This window comes from Argiope bruennichi, chromosome 10 (assembly GCF_947563725.1).
Source record: "Argiope bruennichi chromosome 10, qqArgBrue1.1, whole genome shotgun sequence".
NCBI lineage: Eukaryota > Metazoa > Arthropoda > Arachnida > Araneae > Araneidae > Argiope > Argiope bruennichi.
The window spans coordinates 107,266,263-107,293,932 of NC_079160.1; the positions used below are offsets into that span (position 1 = coordinate 107,266,263).

At 30.1% G+C, this 27,670-nt stretch overlaps 10 non-coding genes across 10 annotated transcripts; 5 read left to right on the forward strand and 5 right to left on the reverse strand.

The window, feature by feature from the left end:
- Positions 1-15,778: 15,778 nt before the first annotated feature.
- Positions 15,779-15,849, forward strand: Trnag-gcc (transfer RNA glycine (anticodon GCC)). Its single transcript has one exon. It is a non-coding gene; the product is annotated as a tRNA-Gly (tRNA).
- A 231-nt stretch (positions 15,850-16,080) lies between these two features.
- Positions 16,081-16,154, forward strand: Trnai-aau (transfer RNA isoleucine (anticodon AAU)). Its single transcript has one exon. It is a non-coding gene; the product is annotated as a tRNA-Ile (tRNA).
- A 464-nt stretch (positions 16,155-16,618) lies between these two features.
- Positions 16,619-16,691, reverse strand: Trnav-aac (transfer RNA valine (anticodon AAC)). The gene has a single exon. It is a non-coding gene; the product is annotated as a tRNA-Val (tRNA).
- A 405-nt stretch (positions 16,692-17,096) lies between these two features.
- Positions 17,097-17,169, reverse strand: Trnak-cuu (transfer RNA lysine (anticodon CUU)). Its single transcript has one exon. It is a non-coding gene; the product is annotated as a tRNA-Lys (tRNA).
- Positions 17,170-17,517: 348 nt separating this feature from the next.
- Trnal-caa (transfer RNA leucine (anticodon CAA)) lies at positions 17,518-17,633 on the forward strand. The gene is made up of 2 exons: positions 17,518-17,555; positions 17,588-17,633. It is a non-coding gene; the product is annotated as a tRNA-Leu (tRNA).
- A 1,406-nt stretch (positions 17,634-19,039) lies between these two features.
- Positions 19,040-19,155, reverse strand: Trnal-caa (transfer RNA leucine (anticodon CAA)). Its single transcript has 2 exons — positions 19,118-19,155; positions 19,040-19,085 (listed from the first exon to the last, which is right to left on the reverse strand). It is a non-coding gene; the product is annotated as a tRNA-Leu (tRNA).
- A 351-nt stretch (positions 19,156-19,506) lies between these two features.
- Positions 19,507-19,579, forward strand: Trnak-cuu (transfer RNA lysine (anticodon CUU)). The gene has a single exon. It is a non-coding gene; the product is annotated as a tRNA-Lys (tRNA).
- A 1,377-nt stretch (positions 19,580-20,956) lies between these two features.
- Positions 20,957-21,029, forward strand: Trnav-aac (transfer RNA valine (anticodon AAC)). Its single transcript has one exon. It is a non-coding gene; the product is annotated as a tRNA-Val (tRNA).
- Positions 21,030-21,519: 490 nt separating this feature from the next.
- Positions 21,520-21,593, reverse strand: Trnai-aau (transfer RNA isoleucine (anticodon AAU)). Its single transcript has one exon. It is a non-coding gene; the product is annotated as a tRNA-Ile (tRNA).
- A 231-nt stretch (positions 21,594-21,824) lies between these two features.
- Trnag-gcc (transfer RNA glycine (anticodon GCC)) lies at positions 21,825-21,895 on the reverse strand. Its single transcript has one exon. It is a non-coding gene; the product is annotated as a tRNA-Gly (tRNA).
- Positions 21,896-27,670: the final 5,775 nt, after the last annotated feature.

Consider the following 27,670-nt stretch of genomic DNA (forward strand, 5'->3'; position numbering starts at 1 on the left):
CATGGGCGTCTAAAATATAGATAGTTTGTCAGACTGATTTCTTACAGCTGCCTAGGACTACCGCATTGAAGAAGTGACTGCAGACAAATGGATTATAACTATCAGCGTAATTGCCAAATAAAGAAGTTTGTAAAAGAATAAATTCTAAGAATATGAAATACAAGGAACTACAATGTGAACATGTGTGTGTAAAATGTCACTATTATTTATTAAAATCCTCATAAAGCAAAGCTACTTATTTATAGTATATTTGAAATAAAAATGATCCCTTTAATTCTTTTCGTTATATCCTACTTGTTAGGTCTTATAAAGTAGTAATTTTTTTATGTTGTATTTGTTTAAGTTAATCATTTCCTTAAATTTTTTCTTAATAATTAAATGTTTTCATGTCAACAAATAATTATGGTTAATTTTTTTAAAAACTATTACTTTTTATATAATATAACCTTAAAAAATTAAATAAAAGCATAAATATTTTTACAAAATTACTAAAATTAAAATAATAATATGGTATTAAGTTATCCACATGTTGATTAAATTAAATAAACTTGATAAATATCCCCTGTGAAACTAACTGATCATTTGAAAATGAAACTAAATTGACCAATTATTAAAAAAGGTACCTCATAACGTACACGGTCTAGGGCTGCAAAATGATTAGATCTGTCAATAGATTCTATGAATATTCAGAAAATGTGGATTTATGTCGTTCATAATACTTTCTTTTTGCATATGAGAGAAACAGGGCCAGATTAAGCTTTCAAGGGTTAAATTGTGAATTGTTTCATTTTGAATCGTTGCTCATTCTTATCGCTTCAAAAAATAAGAGTGAATACTAATTCGCTGCTTTTAATTCTCTTCATCAGTGGTAATTATTTCTTTTATATCATAGATTGCATTACATCCTGCTCCCTTATAAGACAGATAATTCACGGTATATTGAACCAGAACCAAACTAAATGGAAATGTTTTATTAAAAATAATTTATTCTTTTAATTTATGCTTAATTTATTTATTTTCAAATCAATAATTCGTAAGAAAATATGGCGTATTTAGCCTATGAAATCAAACTTTTCTTCGGAATGAATAGAAGAATTGGAATCAACATTTCCTGAACTTTTTTAAATCTTGAAAAAATATTTTCAATGCTTTTACACATTTAATTTTGTTTCATAATCATTTTAATTCAAACTGAATCTATACAAATAATCGCAAAAATGTTTTTGAAATATTTTTTATAAAATGAACGATAGATGGCGACACGACCAACAGCTACATCACACTTGCAACATATCTCAGCTATTCGCTGATACATGTTGTTTTTTTCACATTTGATTTAAAAATTCTCAGAATTTCTTTTTAATCTCCACAATAAAAAATAATTCATAGAAATAAGTATATTTTTAAAGGTGCAAAAATGTTAATGTTTTTATCTTGTATCAGAAATTGATGTATTCTGACTGTTTTGAATATATAGAATCTACTTGTCTGATGATGCACAGAATCAAGGAACAAAAACGTGCTGTTTGGAACTAAAATAATAAATAAATAATTTTTCTCCATTTTCTTAAAGATTTTCCTAATAACAGTTTGCGGTTGAATGTAATGTTTGTGCAAATATTCAAATTTCTGTCATTTAAGGAAAAAAAAATAATAAAAAAAAAAACCCCTGCAATATGGTGTTGTTTACTGGTTTAATTTACTGCCAAAAAAAAACTGCATTATGGTGTTGTTTACTGGTTTAATTTACTGACAAAAAAAAAACATTTGTTCGCAGTTTTGCTTAGAAGTTTACTCTTATTATTCAGTCTTTCCAGATTAAGATTAACTTTCCCGCTCATAATCAAGTGTGCAGTGTTAATATCAATCTAGCCTAACAAGATTTTCTGTTACGTATTTTTATCATAGTTCTATGCTATAATATATATATATATATATAATTATATATATTATATGTATCATATCCAAGATTTCTGTAGTATTATAGATAGAAGCTGAGTTAAATTCAAAATTAATACCATCATACTTATTTGTTATTTCAATCTATTTATTTGATATCTGTTTATTTCATTATTGCAATGTAAAATAATTTTGTCCTTTAATTGATAATAGTGCTGTATTTTTTAATCTAAAAGTGCTTGATTGTATATGTTGAATTATAAATAAATGCGGTTTCTTTCCACTTTTTTTTTTCCCTTTTAAAAGAAGTAAAGATAACTTGCAATAAAAAAATCCAAAGTATTATATTACAACGAAATTATCAGTTTGCAATTTTTAATTTCATTTTTTCATGATGAAATTTAACTGTATTTAGCAATAGATTAATCAAAAAAAAAAGAATTATTTAATCCTTTTAAAATTAACTTTAAAATTACTTGCCAAATGTAAATATAAACAAAAATAAATTAAAATAACAAAAATAAATTAGAAAATATAAATTCAATATATTTATATTACCAGTATACAAAATATAAAAAGTGACCAAAGCAAAAGTAAAGGGAAAATGAGTTAATATGCTTTTATTTTAAAGTGTCCTTTCTGTAGTACAAAAAATAATGCATATCGATGTATAAATTGTACGGATATCTCCGGATCGATTATGCAGAACGAAAATCCTCGCCTCAGTAGATAAAAGTAATACAAAGAACCACATCATTCAGACGCATAGTTTTTGAGAAAAATGCAAAAGAAAAGATATAACTTCATTTCCTGTGCAAAAAAAAAGAAAGTTGCATTGACTTTCATAATATTGCAAAACTGACGAGGAATTAATTGTTGTTCTTTTTTTTTAAAAAAAAATAACCAATTTAATTTCAAATTTCAGCACATTTTTAACTTAATCAACATATTAATGATTTATTTTGATAATTTTGTGAAATTATATGTTTTTATAAGTTTATTTTTTTAATATGTATATCACGGAAACAGAACTAAAAGAATAAAATTCTGGATAAATTTATAATAAATAATAACTAACCACAATTATTATTTATTAATTTCCTTAAAAACAAAAGCATATGGTACATCTTAATTTCCACAGCGACCGTTATTAAAATGACGCCTAGCTAGAATTTCTCGCATTTTGTTTGTGTGTGAAGGTGTGTATGGTTCCTCTTAATTTGGCTACTTTTCGCTGTTTTTTAAGCCATAAAAAAAACTGGATGAATTATATAAATTATATTATCGTTTGTTAAATATTCTTAACATTATATATTAAATTACAATAAAAAAAACTGGATAAATTTATAATAAATAACCGCAGTTATTATTTATTCATTTCCTTAAAAAACAAAAGCATTTTGTACATCTTAATTCCACTACGACGTTATTAAAACAACGCCACGGTGGAATTACTCGCATTTTGTTTGTATGTGAAAGTGTCTATGGTTGCTCTTAATTTGGCTGCTTTTGGCTGGGTTTTTTTAAATTTATTATTATTATTTATTTATTTATTACATGATATGACGATTTGTCGCGGTCACTTGAAAATCAAATTGAACAAAACATTTAGTAGAAAATACCAAATTGAACAAAACATTTAATAGAAAATACTAGATAATAATAAGAAAGATAATGAAAGAAGGCATTTCTTCCGGGTTTTAAATATCTTCAAAAGTTAAAAATATTTAAAAAACAGTATTCTTTTTGGCTTACGAATTTGAATCCTTGAGTTAGATAAATTAGATATGTGATTTTATTATTAGAACTGTATATCTATATCAAATGTCTGACACAATCCATCAAAGTGTTGATCATCTATTGATCGATCTATTTATACATTTGAACATAATAACTCAAAAATGGAATAAACTTGGAATATCCAATTCGAAGTGCAATCCTATAATCAGCATTATGGATTTTCAGCAAAAATTAAACCGAATTGATCAGCAGATAAAAGTGTAAAATGTCTCCTGGATTTTCATCATTGCATTACGACTTGCATAAATACAAAACCATGAATGTGTATGCGGAACTTAACACGGTAATTACAAAACGGAGACCGCTAAGTAGATAAAATTCGGTAAACAGATTGATTTACCATCTATAGCTTGTCAAATTTTGAGCCAAATCCAATTACGGGTTGGTTGTCTGTCGGTCTGTACTTTCAGAAATATGCGAGGGCGATAATTCAAAAACGCAGTGTGTTAAATATATCAAATTTGATATGAAATTTTGTGACTACAAGTAAAGTTTTGCGTCAAATCTTTGCTCCATTCGGTTGAGAAAAACTTGTCTGAAACAAAAATTCGATTTTCGGGTATTATTAACTTTATGACAGGGACCAAAACCAAAACACTCGCCAAGTTTGACACGATGAATTTATTAAAAATGTGAAATTCATGCCAAAAGTCAATATTTTGTAACTATCTTACGCCAAATTTATGAAAGGTGTTCTTTGGGACAACACTTTTATTAGAGAGTATGCGAGAAAGTTTGGGGGAGACCATTCTAACAGGTTTATTAAAGAAAACAAAATAAAACATTAACTTGTTGCATCAAGAAAGGAAATAATTTTATTTCGAATTTGCACTTAATTTTATTTTTCATAAAAGAAAGAATCGTACGTTGGCGATTTAGCATTGCACAGAATATCTAAAAAATGCTTGAAATAATAAATGTTTCATACTTCGAATAAAATACTTAGGCCTTTAATGTATATGTACCATCAATATATACATTAATTTAATGAAAAATTTGAGATTACATAATACCAGAAAATAAGCATTTTTGGAAAAAGACAAACATTAATCTGTACTCTTTTAATAGAGAATTTTCTCGTATATCTTATAAAACTTGGTATCTTTTTCTTTCAGAGAATAGACCCAAGTTTGGATCTGCACGTGTCTATCGTAAAGGTTCTATAACCCCTTTAAGCATCCTCTTTAGTACCCGCCAAAAAAGAAAAGAAAAAAAAAGAAGGAAAGAACGGTTTAGGCGTTGTAAGAGTGAAATTAAAAAGAAAGAATAACAGAACAGTGATTTCATCCGACCGGATTCATTTGAGCGGGACAATCAAACGATTATTTGAAAGAACACGTGGTTTAGTGAGAAATCGTCTGTCCTATCGGCTGTAAAAAAAATAACAAGCAAAACTGTCGTGGGAGAGCGGGTCTGGCATCCTGTCTTCTCTCTCAATTGAGTAAATAGATGTTTTCCTGCGTGCCTGAAAAGGAAGTTACTTTTTAGGAGGGCTCCAGCACCGATTACTCGGCTGCCGTTCCATTTCCAGAGATTGGGCCTCTTCAATTTCAATTTCAAATCCCCCACTCTGACTCATCTTAGCTTTGGAACAACATTCAGAGACGTTTGCTATTATTACGATGTAATCCTGTGAAGTAGATTTGCTGTTAAACGTTGTTTTGACACATTAGAGGAAATAAGTATTTAAAACGAGAGGACTGAAAATCGTTTGCAGAAGCAGTTTTAGACAATTTAAATCTACATTTCCAGATGCAAACTTACTGACTACATTTAAAAAGTAACTCTTTAAAATTCGTTTCAAATTGAAAATTATTTTGATCCACAACAAAAAAGCATTTTAATTAATAATAATTAGTATTTTTCGCAAAAATAATTCTTTGAATTCTTTGTGAAAATTGATATTGATTTGAATTACGTAAAAAAATAATAATAACATTTAATTGAACAGACTAAAAATATTTTGTAAAAATAACTTTATCCACCATGACTTCTATTCGTAGTAGAATAATATTCATACAATCATTTTTTTAGAGAATATAATCTTTAAAAAAATGAGAACAATGTTATAATTAATATGTGAAAATCACCAAAATTTAAGAAAAAAATTAAAGGAATTAAAAAAATTATATATACGAAAGTAGTTTTATTTAACATGATTTTATATTTCCAGATATTAACTTTCAAACAATACTCAATTGGGTTTTTTTTTTCCCTAATACATTATTTTTTTGAAAAGGATTTGCAGTTAAACAGTATTTTGATTCAAGTAATGGAGTTAACATATAAATCGGCAAGATTGAAATTCCTTTACAAAAATAGTTTAATTCAATGTCATTCCATGCTTCCAGATTATTCAGTTGGACTTTTTTATTATTAATTATCAATACAATGCAATTTTCTAAAATATTTTGATAATTCAACATTATTTTGATCTTTAAACAAGAAATTAATTCTCAAACTTACAACTTCTAAAATAATATACAAAAAATATTTTATTTAATTTCTTTCTTTTATCGATTCTCAACCGACGTAACTTTCAAAATAAGACTTGCAAATTAATATTGTTTTTTATCTAAGTGCAGAATATATTTAAATTCATAAGACCGAAATGTCGTTTTATTCAATAAACGCATTTTTAAATTCTAACTTTCAACATTTTTTTTAAATTTTGTTTTTGGTTAACAAATTTCTGTTTCATTGAATTGCATTTAAATTGAGAAGATTAAGAATCGTTTTCAAAAATAGTCTTCTCCATTTAATAAAGGAACTAGTTTCACCGTATAAAAATATGCAGCTTTCTTTCCCCCCCTTTTTTTTTTTTTTTTTTTAATGCTTGTACAAACATTTTCGAAATAATCTGCTTTCTTATGCATTTCTGCTCTCAATTTGGGTCGGAGAGAATTAAGAGACGCAGAAATCAGGATTAAAAGTTCAATTACCTTTTAAACTAAAAAGTTTTAAAAAAATATATATTGAGTCAGAACATGTAGCAGTAAAGCATGTGTTTTACATGCTGCAGCCTTTTTTAACTATTCCGTATATATTTAAGACGAAAAAGACAGTTAAAATTAAACTGAGTTCTTTTGTTTTATTTTTCTTTACAATCGTTTGTGAATAATCTGGTTAAATTTTTATTTTCTAAATAAAACCAGAAAAGATCAAAGAATTTGAAATATATGATTAGATAAAGTACTGCCCAAATTTTTCAAAAACTATAAAAAGTTAAAGATAACACTGTTTTTTGATTCAAATTAAAAACTTATTTTTTTAAGAAAACAATTATTCGAGATAGAAGTTGTATGTACAAAATAAGTTCAATAAACCTATTTCATATTAATTCTGGCTTATTGTTATTAATATATGGAAAAATAATATTTATTAATCTTAAAGAAATTCTTGTAGCCAATTTAATAACTTTCTTTTTATTAAATAAAAATATGCATTTTGTTTTGTTTTTTAAGTTTTTTTAAATAACATGGTATAAAACATTCTGAAGTTTAAACATAATTCGAATTTCAATCACTAAAATTATTTATTCTCATCTTGTAAATGGGTTGCAAAAACCTGAAAAAGACATTAATTTTGAAAAAAATTGAAACCAAAATAAGAAACAACAAGAACAAAGAATTATTAAAAGTAGATCAATATATGTATGTTACGAAAAAAAACGTCTTAGTTTTAATTATTAAAAATTCCAAAAATACTTTTAAAAAAAAGCAAATTCAGCAAGAATATTTAAAAGAATATGTAAATAAAATAGTGTGGGAAATGTGGATTCTAAATCTTTAAACATAAATAGCTGGTTTAAATCATTGGTATAATATTTTTTACAAAAAAAAAAATGGCAATAACTATCCGAGAATTGTGTTTAAATCGTTTTCAGCATAAAATATTCTAAATTAATCATCGATTAACTTTACAGATAAAACAAACTAATTTTTTGTCAAATTTCCAAATCGTTTGGTTTTATTTCAGAAGAAATAATTCTAAAAGAATTCTAAAGGAACTCGTCTTTTTAACACGCGAGCAACCGCTGCATCGATTTTTAATATACAGATTTCGTTAACCGTTCGTTTTAACCAATTTTTCTTTATTTCCAGAGGAAGCCAATGAACTCGCCTCATGAGTCATAATTTTCTTTTTGTGTAATGTTTATCCTGATGAAATGCGAGTACACGTTTTGCTGGAAAGAACTCCCCACCCGCAAATGACCGACCCTGTAACTGCGTTTATTGTATTCGATCAAGCACAATATCACTACCGTTGCAGTTAACGATTTAAAAATGCTTGAACACGCTCTCGAGAACTTCTGTTCGGGCCATCTGTTCCCCATGTTGAATTCGATTTGGCTTATATTCTTTTTTTTTTCCCCTTTTTTTTTCCTTACTCATTTGCTTTTTAGTGTTTATTTTACACATCTGGATGTTTTAAAAATTCGTAATATTTTTTTTTAGAAAATGGCAACATTATCTTGTGATATTTATTATCAAGAAATTTAATTATTTATTTAAAAAATTAAAATTATTGGAATTCATAACATTTTTTTGATATCATACATAGGAAAAAGAAAAGTAACTTTTTAAAACACATTTTTATTAATATATTATACTAAAAATTATAAATTGTTTTGATTTTACCTATTAACTATTTTGATTTTACTTAATATAAATTACTTTGATTTTACCTATTATAAATTATTTTGATTATACTTAATATAAAATAATTTGATTTTACTTATTTTCTAATTTTTAGTCTTCAATTTATAATTCTTTAAATGTTTATCTTAATTTTCAAAGTTCTTTCTATTTGCATGAAATCAAAATTTTAATTAATTAAGTAACTGATAATTAAATATTGAAAATAGTCAATAATGCATAAGTGTACAAAATTTTAAAACTCTTAACACATTAAGAAATGAATGGGAAAAAAATTGCCAAATTCGATCTCAACATGAAACAAATGAAATTAAATAAAAGTGTACAAAAATGAAAGAAGGAAGCTTTGCTGAAATAATGAGAAATTTTATGCAATTTTAAATCATTTTTTAATTGTTTGATAATATAAAAATATTGTACTAAAAACTTGCATGATTTAAACGAAATATCGTAGAAAAATGTTTGAAAAAAATCATCGTTCTATAAAATGAAGATTTCATCGTTTCAAATTTTAAAATATTTTCACATAAAATGTATTTGTTTTATTATTTTTTATTTGTAAAATCTCCTAACACTTTGTTCATTATTTTTTAATTTGTTCAGAATACATTGAAAACATAAACTGCAGTGATAAGTTTAAATCTCATATATAGAGATCTGAATGAATAAAAATAAACTAAATAGAAGAAGAGGAAAAAATTGGAAGTATCATCAGGAAACTGTATATATAACTTCAAAATATATAGAGAAAGAAAAAATCGGCAAAAAATATCTGTTGTTGTTGAGAGATTTTTTCCCAAAATTTGTAAAAGCTCTGTAATTGTGGCGCAAAGATCACATGCCATCATCAGTCATCTAATTCACCTTATTTTACAATTATATTGTTTACCCAAACACAATCAAGTAGATAAACACTTCTCCCAATTTACAAATTAGTTTAAATTCGTCATAATTCTACAATTTTGGAACATAAATTTAATGTAAAACTTCATTCATTTGGAATGTTGTATTTTTGTGTTCACATACACAGAGACAAACAAACACAAACGCATTTTTAAAAAAAGAATCTTGCTGATGATGCATCATAATTTCGAGGCTCAATTTCTTGATTGCAAAAACATTCAGTTTGTAGTTCAATAAAATACAAGTTTAATAGAATCTGTAGTTTAAAAAATTGTTTGGTAGATGATAAAATAAAAATTAGTTTGGAAAACAATCACAATCTCCATAAGGTTAAACACAAATAAATTTATAGTTTCAAAAATAATTTTAAAAAAAATAGATAAACATTTTGGAAAGAAACGATGAACAATAACCATTGGAACTTTAGATTGTTTCGTAATTTGTTTTCAAAGAAGCCCCACCCCTATGTCACCCAGTTAAAACGTTCGACAAGAGAAATCAATTTAGCCATTGTTTGCGCGTAAAATGAAGTGTTGCTGTCAATTTTTTTGATAAAACCTAATTCCTTTGTATTTCAACTCTTTTGTCCAATTGTCAGAGCATTGCTTGTGCAAAAATCAAAACAATAATACCTCCAAACGATTTTTTGTAATTTTTTTTTTCAAAGCGCGAAGTTTATTTCTTTTAAATTCTGTCTGATGCTATTTATGAATAAATAAATAACGTCTGATAAAAGTTTTGTTGTAAAAGAAACTTTTTGTCTTCTTAAAGCCTTTAATTTTTTTTTTCTTTTTTTTTTTTAATTTCCCAAATACAAGCTGTTTATTTTCAGGCATTTCATTTTAACGAAAATATTATGCTTTCCTTTAAAATAATTTCCATTTCAAAAACTGCAGATTGTTTAAATCAGATAGCTTATTCTTTGAATCACCTGGCATTGAATTTGGTATTTTTAATTTTTCTTTGCTTTTAAAGAAATGAAATGAGCATTAGAATTGAATAATCCGACACTTATATTATTTTGTACTCTTTTTTTAAATAAACATTTGAATTCTTCCTTTTATCTGAATTAGAACTAAATCAGCTTAATTAATTGGAATTTCAGATTATAATAAGTTTTGTTCATAAGTTTTTTTGAAAGCTATGTCGAATTTTAAAAAAATAAACAGAAAATTATGTGAATTAGTACAAATATTTCCTGCATTTCATAGTAATAGTGGTAGCATAAATCTTTAATTCACAAATGAATGAAATGAAAAAATATGTCTATTGCACAGAAAAAATAATTTATATGTGTGTGTGCGTGTTTCCCACCCCCCACCCCTAGAAACAAAATTTATTTTTGCATAGTTCCTTTTTGTACTACCAGATGGCTCTGTACTTACTTTATATTCCAGTCCAGTTTCACTATTGAAGAGCTTCAAGCTCAGCTGTCAAACTAGATATTTTTTTTTTTTTTTTTTTCGCAACACTAGGTAATATTTTTGTTGCTCAAATTCCATCAGGTATGAAATAAGAAAAAAATAAACAAGTAACTATTTCTAAAAGAAAATAAATGTTCTTATTGTCAAGAGTAGGAATTGTACAATGGGCAGTAAGTATATTCAGCATTTGAAAAGGCGAGGATCACTTTACGCCTATCATAAAAGAATAAACGGATTTTATTTCTCCTAAATCCATTTATAATAAATTTAATAAAAACAATTTTTAAAAACATTTTTTATTAATAAACTAAAATGTTGATTTTAAAAAACAATTAATTGTTTCCTACTTTTTAATCTTTAATTTAGTCCATCTTCAATTTTTTATGCATTCTTGAAATCTATTTTTCTGCAATTCACCAGCAGGTGGCACCATTCTCAAGGATCAAAATTTAATTGCATAAATATATTAACTGTTAATTAACTACAGAAAATATTAGTATATTGTTTTATCATTAGTCATTCACAAATGTATGTAAAATTTCAAAATTTCAGCACATCAAAAAAATGAGGGAAAAATCGATTACAAAATCCATCTTCACAAATTTCAAACAATTCAAACTAAATAAAAGTATTCAATAAAATACAATAATAATAAAATAAAAGATGTGGTTAGATTCATAACACTTCATCTTCTTTTGAACAAACGAATTGCACCCCAGTTATATATTATTCTTTATTCATAGAATTCACAATGACTTAACGGAAATTCTTTCGGCTTTTTTTTTTTCCGTTGAGTCTTTCATTGGAATAATTTCAAACCATTTCATCAAGTATAATGCACTATTCTTCTTACTATTTCTTTCTTCTACATCAAGAGTTTTAAAAGAATCCTCACCAAATTTCGACCACAAAAATATTCCGCAATCCATCTAAAAAAAAAAAAAATTTTTTTTTTGCTTTGTTAAATATATATATTAATAAGTAAAACGATATGATAAGGAATCGTTTATTCCTAATAAATAACCAGCAAGAGTTTATTCGCGACATATTCCTTTGTAAAAACTTATTCGCTTGCAGATAAAATTGTGGACTTTTTGTACGCCTTGAACGCTAGAAGTGCTCAGTTTTTTATTTTCGGATCGAATTTGAGAGTTTTATGCTTCTTCATACAATATAAAGCTCTCAAGCCGGTTTAGTTTAGTTATATTAACGTCCCATTTAAATCAACACAATGGCTATCTTGGAACGGACCTCGTAATTTTGAACCTCGGTCAGATGACGAAAACGACACCTAAGCTGGCACCCTCCCTCTCCACACCACACCACACCAACGGGGGGACGTTCGGCCCTGATGGATTTATTCGTGCAACAGACCCCCTTACACGGCAGTTCTTCGGTGGAATGGGGTCTCGAACTTGAAACCCTACGGCTCACAAGCTGAGACCTTACCACCAGGCCACCACGCACCCCCCCTCTGAAGTCGGGTCGCTTTTTTTTCCTACACTTTTTAAATCGCTGTGCATTTTAGATTATATTTTTTTTTAGATCAATTGGACTCAAAATTTGACACAAGATCAAATATTTCATTCATTTAAATCCTTGAATTTTTCAGTTATCACGTTTATCTGCATACATAAGTACAAGTTTTTTTTTTTGTTTTTTTTTTTTTTTTTAGTACAGGCAATAGACGGTCAACTTTTGAATGGACTTGATTTAAAATTTGATAAGAATCTATAGTTTAGACGCTATATCAGCGTACCAATTTTTATACATCTAGCTCTGTATAGTTTATATTAGCGGAAACACTTATACTCAAGACAGACAGACTTTATGCGAATGGATTTCGGATAAGAATATAGAAATATACAAATATAGAAATAGAAATCTACAAATCTACTTTAAAGGTGACTAACTAAATTTTATCCGTCTAGTTCAAGGCGTTTTTGAGTTTTCGCGTGCATAGACAGATAGACATAACTCTGAATTCAGGAAAAAGATTGAAAAATGGCGATTTTATCAAAACCTCCGAGTTTGAATTTTTTAGCGATTGCAGTACTTTCTTTGTGTATACTTGGTATATGAGGAAGTAACAAGATATTTAATTAAATGTGGGGCATGAGAATTAAGAGTAGATCAAATCACAATTTTTGTTCAACTGAGCTAAACATCAAATAAAACTGGAAACTCTTCTTCTAAAATTAAAAGAGAGATAAAATAATTTTAGCTGTGCTGTAATATTCAGTATTGTACTGTACTATAATAATAACACTTCCCAAATGATTCATTTACAGATTTATAAGACAAGATGCCTCTTTCAATTTAGTAATAATTGTGGTTGGTGCATTCTAATTCTCAATAATAATGGATTTCTGATTAAATTTAAACCTAAGATCGCTTAGGTAAGTTGATTAAAAAGCGTTAGATATTTATTTGTCATATAAACAAATTTGTATAAAGAAAGACACAATCAACGAATTAAAAAAAGATTAGAACAATATTAGCAATTTTCCAAATATAATTAGTCAGAATCCTATCCGTTCCATTACGTACAGTCAATTATTACCAAAATTAATTATCGAGCGTCTGTTTAAATAATATTGGGTACAATTACGAATGCGGTTCTGTCAATTTTTATGACTATTTCTATCTCCACTAATAAAGGCATGTGTGTGTATGTGAGAGTGTACGAAATCTTATCTATGTATCTGAGAGCGAACAATCTATTAAATCTGAGTACGAAATCTTATCTATGTAGCTGTCTTCAATTTGTAGTTATCGTATTAATTTGTATTCGAACAGTTGAACAAGAGGACTTCCTCTGAACAAATTTTATTCAAAATTTGATAGAAATCAGCAAGCTTGGTATAAACACCGTATACCAAATTTCATTCGTCTAACTGAAAACGTTTTTGAGTTATCTTTGTCACAGGAAGACTGGCGGACATTTTCCGAAAATGTGTTTTTCGAACTTAAAGAAAAAATTCGTCAAAATCTCGCTCGGATTTTTCGCGGATTATATTTTTTTATACTACATATACGAGAAATGATTGATTGAAAAGGAATGAGAATGGGATTTTCGGCAACAAAGACCGTTATCCCCTAATGCCAAAAGAGTTTGTAGCGGATTGGTAGGAGCGAGGATAGAACCTGGGAAATTGTGGTTCGCAGTCCAGTAACATGACCATGATACAAAAGAAACTATTCGGATAGTGTAATTGTTAACTGGCTTATAAGCTTTCACCACAGACTCTCCCTCCAGAGAGTCGGAGGTGAGACGAACGATATGGGTGTTGAGTGGTGATGTATTAGCTGCTGATTCTAATGCACCTGTACCCATTTGAGTAGCGCCAAGCGTTATGGCGAGCGTGTGTGGGTGAGTGTTTGCTGCGTCAAGTGAGTCTGACGACTTTGATTTCGGGTAGATGGCACCACTAAAGATGTACGAAGGTTGAAAGGTCATCGGCCGAGGTCACCAATGTGGCGGATTGGTATGAGTGAGAATAAAACATGGGACCTTGTGGTTCGCAGTCCAGTAACATGACTATGATACAAAAGCAATTGCTCGGGTAGCGTAGCTGTTGACCGGCTTATAAGCTTTCACCACAAGTTCATTCTATAGATGTTAAAAAACTTCAGGAGAAGGATCCGAAGATATTGCTTATATATATACGAGAAAGTAAAGGAGTATCTAAATGTGAAACAAAATCGACCAGATTATAAACCAAATGGGATCATAATGTGACTAGGTTCGCTAGAAGCCAAAATTAGCTAATAGTTCTCAACACATGAAATTTTTTCCATCAAAAGTTTAATGAAATGTTCAAAACGGAGATAACTTTTATAGAATTTTTCCTTATTTGTATGGAAAGTGTTAACAAAAAATGCAAGTTTCACGAGTTTTCGAACAACAAAATTTAAAAAAATGGGGGGGGGGGGGTTGCTGTTGTTGGATAGCTCATAAAACAATAATCTAAATGAAGTAATTTTAATAGTAATTATCGAAATCAAAATTAATTATGATTAGGAATGTGAAATTAGTATCGAGGAAATTCCACAATCTAAACATATTTCTCACTGCTTTTCCAATTAAGTGAAGGTTAAAGCTCATTATGTTTAGGTTTCCACTATCAAAGAATAGACAGCTTGGTATTGAATGATATGAAAAAAACCGCAATATTATTTAAAAAATTCCTGTTACGGCAGAAGAGGAGGATGTTACATATTCAAATGCAAATCGATTCACTTGGAAAAGAATGGTTTAATTCAAGGTCAACAGTGGGTCACAACCCCAATTAAGATAGCAATAATCTCTTTTTTTTTTTTTTTTTTTTTGCGGTCGTGAAAGCATTAACAACTTTGACATTAAATATAAAAATTCGTTAAGATGTGAAATTTGATATAAAAATTAAAAATAAATATATAAGTGAATTTGATTAATTAGAATTTTTTAATAGAAAATATTCTGTCAGAATTCCATTTTTTTTCTTACCCTTGGTTTTCTTAAATTTCTTTTAGTCGGGGAACAAAACTTACTAAAACGCAAAACTTACACTAAAAACTTTTTAGGGCTTTTATTTCACTTGAAGACTTTACATTTGCTTAATGTGCTCAATCAAAAAGTACTACAAATTTCTCACTTTAAAAGTTAGTTTTCGAACCAACGTTACAGTTTGAAAATATATACTTAATATTTCCATTATTTAACAGTGACAAGTAAAATATAATTGTATTATAATAAAAGCAAAAAATATAAATTTTAATTATTCTAGAAAATTGCTTTTATATGTATTCATATATTTAAAAAATAAAATTTAATGAATAGATTACCGTGGCTTCGGTCTTGTGGTTGTTGTGAGTATATGTGGTTAGTTCTTTTTTTTTAACTATCAAACTATAAATAGAGTGGGAGAGGAGATGGCAGAAAGACGCAGATGACTAAAATAAAGGTTGGAAATGATAATTCCACATAAAACCGATGAAAGCGCCTCCTGTTTACTTGACACATTCTTCAGTCGAATAGAAAAAGAGAAAAAAAACAGAGCATTTTTGACTTCGTCATCCAGTTGCAATCGGTCAGCTTACGAACGGTTCCGAGCATCGGTGGTTCAGTGGTAGAATGCTCGCCTGCCACGCGGGCGGCCCGGGTTCGATTCCCGGCCGATGCAAAGACCTTTCTCTTTTTATTCGTCTTCCCAAGAATATATTTCGTCTTGCAACACATTCAGTGAAAGAAAATCACAAAGCTACGAAATATTATTTTTCCCCAACTGAAGGAAATTAAAATAAGAATCTGTACTTGATTTCCGCTACCAATTGATCGAATGCAAAACAAACTAATAAAAGACACGATGGACACGATTTCCTTTCTTCTTTACATGCAACAATTAGTCGTCGACGGCCCATTAGCTCAGTTGGTTAGAGCGTCGTGCTAATAACGCGAAGGTCGTGGGTTCGATCCCCCCATGGGCCAGTATATTGAATTCTTTTTTCAAAATGTCGGATACTTAACATTATTTTATGAGCTTTCAATTAAAAGAAGAAAATAATTTCATTTTCTAGTTTAAATAGGTCATGGATGAATGTTCTTTTTTAATGTATTTGCAGCCCTTGACCTTCATTCATCCCAGATAATTATATTTGAAATTTTGAATTGACAAAGTTTGTTCATTTGAATATTTTTGCCTTATTGTTTTCTGCTGTTGAAGTCACCGAATTGGCGCCATTAAATCAATTCATTTATTTTTCTCATCGCCTCTTTTATAATGAAATTTTTTATTAATGTCGAAATATATCTTTCTTTAGGAAGTATGTTTAAAAAAAAACAGCATACATGTTTTTTCTCTTCCTTTCGTTGTTGAATCTGAATATTAAGAATATTAATACGAAAACGGACAAGATTTCTCATGAAATAAAAACAAATAGTAAAAACATACATGTACCCACCAGGTTTCGAACCTGGGACCTTCCGCGTGTTAGGCGGATGTGATAACCACTACACCATGGGTACACGAGACCGTCTTGATAGCTACGGCTTATGGCAGAGCTGCTTACTTTCATCTCTTCTGATTATCAATACTTAATTGATTCCTTCATTTTTAACATAACTCAATTGTTTTACTTCAATAAACTCTTATTTAAAACGGATCGTGCTTTTTCTTCAAAATTTAGAATTGTTTAAAGAGGTGATATGAATGAGTCAAAAGAGAAATTCGTCGTTTCTTTTCAAGCAGGTTAAAACATTAAGGTAACAGTAGCAAGGAAAGGTGTATCATATTAGATACAGTGCATAGAAATATCAAATAACGAACGAAAGTCAGGAAATCCCTCAACTCGTTTTATAGCATTTTTTCAGCGTGAAGAAATCACGATCTGATCGATAATCCATATTCTGCCCAGTAAAAACATTAACATTCGCCCAACGTGGGGCTCGAACCCACGACCCCCAGATTAAGAGTCTCGTGCTCTACCGACTGAGCTAGCCGGGCGACGTGAGACAACCCCACCCAAAAGAAGAAATGGTGTCCAATTATTTCGCCAGCTTTTGACGTGAGTGTCGATAAGTAATTGTCTTCAATATTGACTTTACTTTTAAGAAAATATAGCATTCATCTCAGTGGTAGTCCGGCCCCTTTCATTGAAACGCAGAAAACAAATCAATGGAAATCGTTATTTTGAGAAAACAATCAAAAAAATCTTTTAACTATTTGAAAAGAAAATGGTTGACGAAATATGCTTCGCATTTTCACCTACAAAAAGAAGTTTCTTATCAGAAACAATTTAGGCCTCTTATCACATTCGCAGCTGATAAACGCTTTAAACGCAAACATTGTCGTGTCAGGATGGCCGAGCGGTCTAAGGCGCCAGACTCAAGAGGTATCTTGCTCTGTTGCAGAGTGTTGAGCATTCTGGTCCACGAATGTGGGCGTGGGTTCGAATCCCACTTCTGACAGCGCTTATTTTGCACTCTCGTTGTTTTTTATGCGGAAATAAATGTCCATTAACTCGATGACAGTGAAAAATTACTAAGTTAAATTTGCATTTTTAGTAACTTTTAATTTAATTTGCTGCGATGGATAGTGTCGCCAAAGGTGTAATGTATGACATTTCCATTCCATTCCATTCATCATCACTCGTTTAACAGAAGTAGCAATATTATTTTGAAAACTACTATTATCATGTGAGAATATTGTTTTGATACTATTTTCGCTTGAGGTTTTTGGAGCCTAAAAATGTGAAGGCAACAAATTGTTGAAGCCTCAAAATGTGAAGGCAACAAACTGGCTATTTATCTTCCCCTTTTCTCTCTCTCTCTCTCTTTTTTTTTTTTTTTTTTTTTTTTTTTTTGGAGTTGGCTTTGACATTATAGCTTTTGAAATATCTATCGTCTGCTAATGTAGTTTTATTTTAGAGTCATCTTTCACAGTATAGTTTTTCCATTATTTATCTTACTGCATTATCTATCTTCTGCAATTGTAGTATTTCCCTTGAAAATCACAGTGTTATTGACTAACTAGAGCAACGTTTTTTAAAAATAAACCAAGCAACTTAAAATATTGTTTGTTTAATAGATAAAGATTGTTGTTTCAGAGATAATTTCAACTAATTAAAATAGGGTTATTAGAAAGTTATGCAGAAGGTTGTCACATTTGGCGATTTTTCGCCAACGAAAGTTACAACTTAATTTCCAAATTCTACAATCTCTGAATTCTTACGAATTGTCTTAATTAATTTAAGTCATGAACCAGTTTAAACCGGTTTGAAACAATCATAAGACTATCAGATTACGCACGCGTCTATATTCCAAAAAACGATGTGTTTTTTTCATCTCAATATCAGTCGAGCTCCAAAACTTTGTTTCCCAGCTAGAAAAATTGAATGTGAAAGTTAAAAAAAAAAAAAAATTATATATATATATATATACAGACGATAGATATTTCAAAAGCTATAATGTCAAAGCCAACTCCAAAAAAAAAAAAAAAAAAAAAAAAAAGAGAGAGAGAGAGAGAGAGAAAAGGGGAAGATAAATAGCCAATTTGTTGCCTTCACATTTTGAGGCTTCAACAATTTGTTGCCTTCACATTTTTAGGCTCCAAAAACCTCAAGCGAAAATAGTATCAAAACAATATTCTCACATGATAATAGTAGTTTTCAAAATAATATTGCTACTTCTGTTAAACGAGTGATGATGAATGGAATGGAAATGTCATACATTACACCGTTGGCGACACTATCCATCGCAGCAAATTAAATTAAAAGTTACTCAAAATGCAAATTTAACTTAGTAATTTTTCACTGTCATCGAGTTAATGGACCTTTATTTCCGCATAAAAAACAACGAGAGTGCAAAATAAGCGCTGTCAGAAGTGGGATTCGAACCCAAGCCCACATTCGTGGACCAGAACCCTCAACACTCTGCAACAGAGCAAGATACCTCTTGAGTCTGGCGCCTTAGACCGCTCGGCCATCCTGACACATCGATGTTTTCGCTAAAAGCGTTTATCAGCTGCGAATGTGATAGGAGGCCTAAATTGTTTCTGATAAGAAACTTCTTTTTGTAGGTGAAAGTGCGAAGCATATTTCTTCAACCATTTTCTTTTCAAATAGTTAAAAGATTTTTTTTGATTGTTTTCCTCAAAATAACAATTTCCATTGATTTGTTTTCTGCGTTTCAATGAAAGAGCCGGACTACCACTGTCATTAATGCTATATCTTCTTAAAAGTAAAGTCAATAATGAAGACAATTACTTATCGTCACTCACGTCAAAAGCTGGCGAAATAATTGGACACACCATTTCTTCTTTCGGGTGGGGTTGTCTCACGTCGCCCGGCTAGCTCAGTCGGTAGAGCACGAAACTCTTATTCTCGGGGTCGTGGGTTCGAGCCCCACGTTGGGCGAATGTTAATTTTTTTACTATGGCAGAATATGGATTATCAATCCGATCGTGATTTCTGCAAGATGAAAGAATGCTATAAAACGAGTTGAGGGATTTCCTGACTTTCGTTTGATATTTCTATGTACTGTATCAAATATGTGTTTCTATGATACCCCTTTCCTTACTACTGTCACCGTAATTTTTTAACCTGCTTGAAAAAAAACGATGAATTTCTCTTTTGACTCATGCATACCACCTCTTTAAATAATTCTAAATTTTAAAGAAAAAGCACAATTCGTTTTAACCTTTAACTGGGAGGCGTGTGGTCTGTGAGACCGCTAGCGAAGGATTTTCTGTCACCCCTATTCTACTTTTAGCTCAATTGAATGGATTGACCCTGTAGCTTCCTCCTTTGTGACCTTCAATACACGTGCATTTTTTCAACCGATTTCAGCAGATGCTTTTTAAAATAATTCAGTTATCTCTTCGAGCGCGGTCTCTAAGACCGCATCTCCCTGTTAATGTCCCAGTGCTAAACAAAGCTTAGCAGATGGCGCTAAAACTTCGGCCCCGAAATATCATCCAGTTTACTGATCCTATTATGAAGCAGTGTTCCAGACACTTTTAAATGAAGCATAAAATGATTTTAGTGATAAGGATAATTATAAAAAAAAAGTTTTTCGATGAAAGTTCGCATTCAATTGATTTTGATATGTATGTTCAAACATAATTAATTTTACTAGTGATAATGTATTTTGAAAAATTTATAAAATATATTAATATACCAAGTGATATATATATATATAGAATTTATAGGTTGATTTTTATACTAGTTCTTAACCTGTATGTTTAAAATGCCCTAGAAAACCGGGCCATGAAAGTCACACAAACCGATAAAAAAAGGGCCAATTTTACTCATTGTCAATTTTTTTTTATTTTTCATATAATTGTTGAATTTTACATTATATTGTCTTCTATATGCCTTCATATACTGTAAAAATAAATATGATTTAAAAAGTAAAAAGTAATATGATTTTTCAAGAATATTATTAATTGTAACATGTAATTTGAGAAGAAAATATATGTTCCAACGCATTTACTTTTTTCAATGATAATATATTTTGAAAAATTTCTAAAACATATCTATATATCAAGAAAAATATATGCAAAATATATTGGCAGTTTTTCATACTAATACATTCATTAGAAAATTTAATTTGACTGTAAATGAAATGCGGTCTCGTAGACCGCACCTTCCCAGTTAAGGGTTAAATAAAAGTTTATTGAAGTAAAACAATTGAGCTATGTTAAAAATGAAGGAAGCAATAAAGTATTAATAATCAGAAGAGATGAAAGTAAGCTGCTCTGTGGTAAGCCGTAACTATCCAAACGGGCTCGTGTACCCATGGTGTAGTGGTTATCACATCCGCCTAACACGCGGAAGGTCCCAGGTTCGAAACCTGGTGGGTACATATGTACTTTTATTATTTGTTTTTATTTCATGAGAAATCTTGTCCGTTTTCGTATTAATATTCTTAATTTTCAGATTCAACAACGAAAGGAAGAAAAAAAAACATGTATGCTGTTTCTTTTTAAACATACTTCCAAAAGAAAGGTATATTTCTACATTAATAAAAAATTTCATTATAAAAGATTCGATGAGAAAAATAAATGAATTGATATAATGACGCCAATTCGGTGACTTCAACAGCAGAAAACAATAAGACAAAAATATTCAATTGAACAAACTTTGTCAATTCAAAATTTCAAATATCAAAAAATTTCAAATATTCAAAATCTGAGATGAATGAAAGGCAAGGGCTGCAAATATATTAAAAAAGAACATGCACCCAAGACCTATTTAAACTAGAAAACGAAATTATTTTCTTCTTTTAATTGAAAGCTCATAAAATACATCGATATGTGAAATATTCAATATTTTGGAAAAAAAATTTAATATACTGGCCCATGGGGGGATCGAACCCACGACCTTCGCGTTATTAGCACGACGCTCTAACCAACTGAGCTAATGGGCCGTCGACGACTAATTGTTGCATGTAAAGAAGAAAGGAAATCGTGTCCATCGTGTCTTTTATTAGTTTGTTTTGCATTCGATCAATTGGTAGCGGAAATCAAGTACAGATTCTTATTTTAATTTCCTTCAGTTGGGGAAAAATAATATTTCGTAGCTTTGTGATTTTCTTTCACTGAATGTGTTGCAAGACGAAATATATTCTTGGGAAGACGAATAAAAAGAGAAAGGTCTTTGCATCGGCCGGGAATCGAACCCGGGCCGCCCGCGTGGCAGGCGAGCATTCTACCACTGAACCACCGATGCTCGAAAACGTTTGTCAGCTGACCGATTGCAACTGGATGAAGAAGTCAAAAATGCTCTCGGGGGGGTTTGGGGGTTTCTCTTTTTCTATTCGATTGTAGAATGTGTCAAGTAAACACGAGGCGCTTTCATCGGTTTTATGTGGAATTATCATTTCCATCCTTTATCTTAGTCATCTGCGTCTTTCTACCATCTCCTTTTCCCCTGTGTTTACTGTTTAATAGTTAAAAAAAAAAAAAAACTCTAACCACATGCACTCTTAACACCCATGAGGCACACGCCACGATAATCTATTCATTAAATTTTATTTTTTAAATATCTGAATACATATAAAAGCAATTTTCTAGAACAATGAAAAATTATATTTTTTGCTTTAATTATAATGCAATTATATTTTATTTGTCACTGTTTAAATAATGGAAATGTTAAGTATCTATGTTCAAACTGTAACGTTACTTTGAAAACTAACTTTTTAAGTGAGAAATTTTTAGTAGTTTTTGATTGAGCACATGAAGCAAAAGTAAAGTCTTTAAGTCAATAATAGTAATAGTCAATAATAGTTTTAATGGTCAAGATATCGTATACAAGCTGCATCAAATATAAAATTATAAAGTCAGATACGATCGATTATCGGTATCAGTCTTCTCCTGATACTGCAAATACGGGTATCGGTTCAATGATAATCTCGACGCAAGTGTGAAAATTGACACCTATTGATTTCTGATGCCATCGAGTTTAAATTACGTCTGGAAAAGAATTGGTTATCGGCTGTATCAGGCATAAAAGTATCAGGTAGAATCAAGTAAAATTATCAGGTTAATATATCAGATATGCTCGAGTACCGGTATCAGTCTGTTCCTGATACTGCAAAAGCGGGCATCAAATCAACCACAATCTCAAAGCAAGTGTCACCCATTGATTACTGATGCCATTGAATTACATTTCGACTGGAGGAGAATTGGTTATCGCTTGTATCGGTACAAAAGTATCAGGTACAATCGAGTATCAGTATCAACCTATCAGAAGTAGTATTTTGCACACTACATAGCAAAATCAGTCTAAATTCAATAGCAAAAAATTATCAGGAATTTCTGAATGAAACAAGAAAAGAGGTGTATAATTCTTTTAAGTAATTATTGCTTCCAAATTACGGCATTTTATAAATGAACAATCTCATTACACTCACACAGAATCCGCCTCTTCTTTCAGCGAACAAAACAAGATGGACTTACTTCCTTATGCCACTGAATGACTTTGTCTGGTTACATAACCAATCGCCCATACAGTGACGAAAATTCTCAGAAAATTTATGAATGAAACATGCAAAGAGACACGTGGTTCTTTCAAGTAATTATTGTCTCTTAATTACAACGTTTTATTAATGAACAAGCTCATTACACCTGAGATAGAACACGCCTCTTCTTTCAGCGAACAAAACACAGGTGGAGCGAGGCATTTGTCTCTTTTTGTTGGCAAATCCTTTCTTTGCTAATGGACTTTTGGGTTCTGGCAGAACGGTGGAGAAAAGCAACCGCAGAAACCGCAGGCGTATGTACCGAGACATCGAGTTCTATGTCAGGTACTTGGAAATCTCAGGCAGCCATCTCTTATCTCGGTGATGATGGCGACGAAACCTGGCTTTTATTTTTAGCGCCTTTTTCCAATCTGTTTCCGAAAGGCGAGAGGGAAAAAGAAAAAAAAAAAGAAAAAAGAAAAAGAAAAAATCGCCAAATGAAAAGATTCTTGGAAATTCTATTGATGGAAGATTCTGAGGATGGATTGCAGATGGAATCGGAGTAATGCATAACAAATAAAAAAAGAATGCTGGCAACGCGGTTGTTGGATCAGAAAGACGGAATAAGGTCAAATTCCGTTAAGAATAAGGTCAGATAAAGACCCAAACTTTAATTGTCTAATGAAATATTGATTTTAGTAACTACAATCTCTGTCTTACCAATGAAATAGATTTCTCTAAACGAATCCAAATAAAAGTACAAAAAATATTTGATTATTTTGAATGATTTTAATTCAAATTAATTGACAATTCAACAAAAAAAATTTTTGCATTTGGATTTCTTAGTTTTTTAAAAGATCGCTAATAATTCGTATTTATTTCAGTAAATCTTAAAACTTTCAATACTTTTTAATCTACAATTATTACATTCTGAAAGTTGTATAACTGCCAAAACTATACTTTTATTTATTATTATTTTTCATTTTCACATCATTAATTATTTATATTTATAAACCTGCCATTTTCTTTATTAATCATGTTTATAGTTTATTTATTAACTAGCCGCCTTTGGCGACCAGCCAGATCGCCAATCTTAATGCACGTTAAAATTTTAATAATTAAATATTTTATGTAATTCCTACTTTAATAGCTTCTTCATCAAAATATTTTAAGACTTCATATTTCAGTCATAATGTAACATGTATCTCTCTAATTTTCTGTAAGCACCCATAGAATGTATGTTTTAAATTAAGGTGCAAAGGATTAATCTGCAATTAATATAATAATATTTTTTACTGAAACAAAGCATTTCTTTTAATAATATGATTACTGATAATAGAGTCACTGAGCGTTTAAACTTTATGGGCACTAAAGAATATCTTTCTTAATTTATGTAATATCTCAAGAATTTGTCAAATAAATTTTTTCAGATTCCTCATGAGCAGATTGATTCATTAACAATGTTTAATTTTAAATGCATCAAACACTAAGAAAATAAAATGAATCGTTTAAAATAATCGGTCGAAAATAGGTTTAAAAAAACTACTTAAAAAACGATGTATTTAAAACTGTAATCATATACAAAAAATATATAACTAACATAAATACAACTTAATTACACAAGCATACAACTAACCTAAAAATAATTTAAATCAAGTCCGCATCCGTTGAAAATAGTTGTCAACAATCAGAATACAATGCGCATGCGTGAATTTTCAACGCCAGTTATGGTAACGCAAATGCGGGAATTTTTCTACGACAGTTGGGGTAACGCTATGCAGATTAGAAATTTTTAATTTCCTTTATTCTGTTTTATTTTAATTCAAAAGTACTTCCGAATGAATTATCTGAAATATCGATTAATAACAATGTTTAATTTTAAATGCATCAAACATTAAGAAAATAAACAGAATCGTTTGAAATAATCGGTCGAAAAATGTTACGCCTAACCTCATTACAGTGGGGGAAAAAACTGGAGCCTTGCTCATTTAGCGGTGGGAAAGTTAGTTTTTAATTAATAATTTAAACTCTAATTAAAAATTCATAAAAAGGGATCCCAGGTGTACATTCCTGATCTCCAAGGTATACATTTACCAAATTTTGTAAGTGTAGGTCAAACAGTCTGGCCTGTAGAGAGCAAACACACACACACACACGCACATTGAGCGTTATACAATACAGATAATGCAGATAATGCATTATACAATACAGATAATGCATTATACAATAAAATTATTGAATATTGAAAATAGATCTTTACAGCTTTCTTTAGTTTAAAAATTCACATTCTATCCTGCTGAACTCATTTTTGAGTCCAATTTATTTAAATTTGAATAAATAGAATATTTATGAGATCCCATCATCTTCGAATTAGCCATGTTCCACTATATCTTTAAACTAGGATGTATTTGTTCCAAAAACATATAATCAATATCCAAAAGATTATTAGTCATTTGATAACGACTTCATTTTCACAGAATGACCAGAAAGCTGGAAGCACGAATTTGAACAAGTTCCAAAAGTGAGAATTTCCATTAAATAATTCTCAAGCTCAACAGTTTGCTTCAGAAGGTTTAACAAATCACTATATTTGTAAATTTTGACGTGTTCAAGCCAAAGACCAATGATGTCTATCAAAAAATGATTAGTCATTTGATAACGACTTCATTTTCACAGAATGACCAGAAAGCTGGAAGCACGAATTTGAACAAGTTCCGAAAGTGAGAATTTCCATTAAATAATTCTCAAGCTCAACAGTTTGCTTCAGAAGGTTTAACAAATCACTATATTTGTAAATTTTGACGTGTTCAAGCCAAAGGCCAATGATGTCTATCAAAAAATGATTAGTCATTTGATAACGACTTCATTTTCACAGAATGACCAGAAAGCTGGAAGCACGAATTTGAACAAGTTCCGAAAGTGAGAATTTCCATTAAATAATTCTCAAGCTCAACAGTTTGCTTCAGAAGGTTTAACAAATCACTATATTTGTAAATTTTGACGTGTTCAAGCCAAAGGCCAATGATGTCTATCAAAAAATGATTAGTCATTTGATAACGACTTCATTTTCACAGAATGACCAGAAAGCTGGAAGCACGAATTTCAACAAGTTCCGAAAGTGAGAATTTCCATTAAATAATTCTCAAGCTCAACAGTTTGCTTCAGAAGGTTTAACAAATCACTATATTTGTAAATTTTGACGTGTTCAAGCCAAAGGACAATGATGTCTATCAAAAAATGATTAGTCATTTGATAACGACTTCATTTTCACAGAATGACCAGAAAGCTGGAAGCACGAATTTGAACAAGTTCCAAAAATGAGAATTTCCATTAAATAATTCTCAAGCTCAACAGTTTGCTTCAGAAGGTTTAACAAATCACTATATTTGTAAATTTTGACGTGTTCAAGCCAAAGGCCAATGATGTCTATCAAAAAATGATTAGTCATTTGATAACGACTTCATTTTCACAGAATGACCAGAAAGCTGGAAGCACGAATTTCAACAAGTTCCGAAAGTGAGAATTTCCATTAAATAATTCTCAAGCTCAACAGTTTGCTTCAGAAGGTTTAACAAATCACTATATTTGTAAATTTTGACGTGTTCAAGCCAAAGGCCAATGATGTCTATCAAAAAATGATTAGTCATTTGATAACGACTTCATTTTCACAGAATGACCAGAAAGCTGGAAGCACGAATTTGAACAAGTTCCAAAAATGAGAATTTCCATTAAATAATTCTCAAGCTCAACAGTTTGCTTCAGAAGGTTTAACAAATCACTATATTTGTAAATTTTGACGTGTTCAAGCCAAAGGCCAATGATGTCTATCAAAAAATGATTAGTCATTTGATAACGACTTCATTTTCACAGAATGACCAGAAAGCTGGAAGCACGAATTTGAACAAGTTCCAAAAGTGAGAATTTCCATTAAATAATTCTCAAGCTCAACAGTTTGCTTCAGAAGGTTTAACAAATCACTATATTTGTAAATTTTGACGTGTTCAAGCCAAAGACCAATGATGTCTATCAAAAAATGATTAGTCATTTGATAACGACTTCATTTTCACAGAATGACCAGAAAGCTGGAAGCACGAATTTGAACAAGTTCCAAAAGTGAGAATTTCCATTAAATAATTCTCAAGCTCAACAGTTTGCTTCAGAAGGTTTAACAAATCACTATATTTGTAAATTTTGACGTGTTCAAGCCAAAGACCAATGATGTCTATCAAAAAATGATTAGTCATTTGATAACGACTTCATTTTCACAGAATGACCAGAAAGCTGGAAGCACGAATTTGAACAAGTTCCAAAAGTGAGAATTTCCATAGAATAATTCCCGTGCTCAACAGTTTACTTCAGATATTCTGACAAATCAGCGTGGCACTGTTCCAAAAATCTGTCTCCTGGAAACATTTCGATGGGAGTTGAAAGTGATGAGAGTGACGTGTTCTCTGGAACGATTTGGACATCTCACTCGCCCGATTTAAAAAGGAAGATGATGTTGAGAGAAAGCGATGACTTTACATTGTATCTTATTGTTTTTA